Here is a 3,258-nt window from a genome sequence, read left to right as displayed (position 1 = left end):
CGCCTTCTTCACTGTTTTGTTTATGTGTACTGACCACGTAAGATCCTCAGCCAGATGTACTCCAAGGAACCGGAAGCTGCTCACTCTCTCCACAGCAGCGCCGTTGATGGTGATGGGGGTGTGTACTTCTCTGCACCTCCGGAAGTCCACTATCAACTCCTTTGTCTTTGCAACGTTGAGGGTGAGATGGTTGTCTTGACACCAGTGGGTCAGGGCGCTGACCTCCTCCCTGTCTCGTAGGAAGTGAAGGCCAGTCGGTTTCAGAGATTTCAGCTCGCTGTGTCCTGCCTGTGATACGTCCTCCCCCTTCCAGGAGACATGATTTATGTCTTGGTTTTGCACCAAGACAGTCCAAGGGGGGATTATCGCTTGAGGATTTATTATAATGCACAGAGTCTACTTTCTTGGTCATGTTATCTGTGCTCCTTAGCCATCTCGCTGAGAAGCACAACCTGCACAGAAAGGACCTCAAAGATCGAGTTATGTATGCTCCACTTCAATAATCATGGAATAATAAAGAGAGAACTTCTGATACTATATCGTGGCTGTATTTAAATACATTATTAAGCTTTTCCTTAGGATCAACATGTACTCTGTCACTGCCGTTCTGTGCAGACCCCAAACCTAAACTGGAAAACATTCAAAGCAGAGCAAATGAGCGCTACCTTCCTGTGCATGAAAAGGTAAAATAACTGACTCTTTTTGTTTAGAAAAACATGATTGTTGCCAAAATGGCCATTATGCATTTTTTTGGACAAATTTCTCAGGCTCTGACTGGACCGTTTACCTGGTGGGAGGTAAACTAAGCCTCGCAGATGCTGCTGGCTGAATGGACCCTGGAGCTGGAAGAGAGATTTCCAGGAATTTACAAAGACTTTCCCAACATTAAGGTAACAGTGACAGAGCTGGATATGATTCAACAAAACAACGAATCACCTGTCCTTGTGAAACTGAAGCACATACAGGGCATTCCAAGAAAAATCAGTGCCTCCCACCCCGTCCTCTCAAAATCAACTTCTACAATAACTTTAGTATATTTAGAGACGTCATGAGAATTTGTATCTCTATTTTATGAATACTTAATAAGTTACAGACCGTTTAACTACACCGAGGTGGTTACCCTCTGCTATGTCAGAATATAAATGTCAAATTTTGCATATTTTCATTAAATAAACCAAAGTTACAATGAGAAGCACTCCCAGAGCGCAAACCTCTGCCAAAGCAGCTCACTCAGTGGGCAATATTTACTTTTAAGTGAGTCGTATTGTATTTTGTATGCAATCATTTTGGTTTTTTTCTTTTAAAATGTACTTTTAAAAGAAAAAAATGTACAGCTCATTAAAGACATAATGCATTTGGTGAAATGTAAAAGTGAGATCAAAGGTCAGGTATTTGTTAAATGTTGCCAATACAAACAAAAGCAGCAGACTTTTAAGTGCAGTTTTGAAGATAGAAATTGGACCTTATTTGACCTTGAAATGGTCAGAAATCCAAAGTAATGTGATAGTTAAAATTCCCTTAAACTATTCTCTATATGCTGTCAATAAAAACAATGGAAGTAAGAAACATGTTTTAAATAGCTCTATATAGGATTATTATCACTTTGACCTTTCAGATCACTCTGTTGATGTTAAAAAGTCAGAGGTCAAGTGTGACATGATATCTTAAATCTTTATGTGGTATTTTCTATATGTTGACAGTACATGCCACAGTTGTAATATTTAATGTTTCTAGGTTATAGGGCTTTCCACTAATATACCATTAAGTACACTTTGAAGACCTTGGTGGATGTAACCCAAATTTTAATGGGTGGTTAACATGACAGAAGGACACAAACACAATTGCAGAGGTTAAAAAAACGTCAGCTGGTTCTCAGGGATTCAGGTGGAAGCTTTTTTAAGATTTGATGAATTTCATATTGAATGACTCATATTATTATTGTTATTAAAACTCAGTACTGTGAAACGCTTAGTCAGTTCCCAGTCTTTCCTCCCAGTCTTTCCAGGGCAGGATGATCCAAATCCCTGCCATCAACAGGTTTCTGCAGCCAGGCAGTAAGAGGAAGCCACCGCCGGATACAAAACTATGCAAAGGCTATCATGGAAGTCTCCCAGTCCAAATTACCATCTCAGTAAAATCTGTTCCTTATCATGCAGCATGTTTGTGATCATTTATATCTGCAGGCCTACGTGTCGATAAATGCTGCACTAACAGGATAGATGAGAAGGTATGTGAGCTTTTCTAACAATGTGAACTAAATAAATGTTGATATTAAAGGACTCATTCAGATGCTTGGTGGATCAAAATCTAACAGTCCTTTTCTGTGTTTTGACATCATCCCCAACGCCACTGTCTCAAATGCAGCCCCAAACTGTGAGACCACCTTGTGTTACAGATGGTTCTAGACCAAATGGCTAAATGACCTCCCCAACATATCTTGAAGTTCTCCAGAGGCCTGGTAATGAACTAATCATTCGATTCAGGTGTGTTGAAACAGGGTAATGGTAAATAGTAAATGGCCTGTATTTATATAGCGCTTTACTAGTCCCTAAGGACCCCAAAGCGCTTTACATATCCAGTCATCCACCCATTCACACACACACATTCACACACTGGTGATGGCAAGCTACATTGTAGCCACAGCCACCCTGGGGCGCACTGACAGAGGCGAGGCTGCCGGACACTGGCGCCACCGGGCCCTCTGACCACCACCAGTAGGCAACGGGTGAAGTGTCTTGCCCAAGGACACAACGACCGAGACTGTCCAAGCCGGGGCTCGAACCGCCAACCTTCCGATTACAAGGCGAACTCCCAACTCTTGAGCCACGATCGCCCGGGTGAGATCTAAAACCATTATGTGCACTTATATGAACATCTGAAGAAGTGTCGCTGGTTGTTTAAAGACACATTTTGATTGAATTTTGTCTTCTAACACAACACTTTTTAGTTTGTTGCCTCAGAGCAATGTTATGCAGTTAGGCTGCCTTTCTTAGGGCAGCAACGCTAAAGCAGTGCTTCTGAACTCTGATCCTGGTGACTCTGTTTTAGGTTTGTTGAAAGGTTTTTATGGGGATAACTGCAGGGACTTGGGTCACAGGGAGAACCTCTGGGGAAATGATTTGAGAGCACTGAGTGATACATAAGCAGCCAAACCAACTGAACTTGTACCAAATTGCAGGAAATAGGCACAAGAACTTTTTATGGGAGGAAAAAATGTGATTGGACAGTTGGGGGTCATTCCCTCAGTGAGGAAAGTGA

The 3,258-nt window shown here is 41.8% G+C and overlaps 1 pseudogene; it reads left to right on the top strand.

The window, feature by feature from the left end:
• Positions 1-410: 410 nt before the first annotated feature.
• Positions 411-2,135, top strand: LOC146620067 (glutathione S-transferase A4-like; annotated as a pseudogene).
• The last annotated feature ends 1,123 nt before the right edge of the window (positions 2,136-3,258 follow it).

The sequence above is a fragment of the Diplotaxodon limnothrissa genome, linkage group LG13 (genome assembly GCF_057381915.1).
Source record: "Diplotaxodon limnothrissa isolate DT_005_m linkage group LG13, D_limnothrissa_male_GT1.1, whole genome shotgun sequence".
In the NCBI taxonomy this organism is placed as follows: Eukaryota; Metazoa; Chordata; class Actinopteri; order Cichliformes; family Cichlidae; genus Diplotaxodon; species Diplotaxodon limnothrissa.
This window is presented reverse-complemented; position numbering and strand designations above follow the sequence as displayed.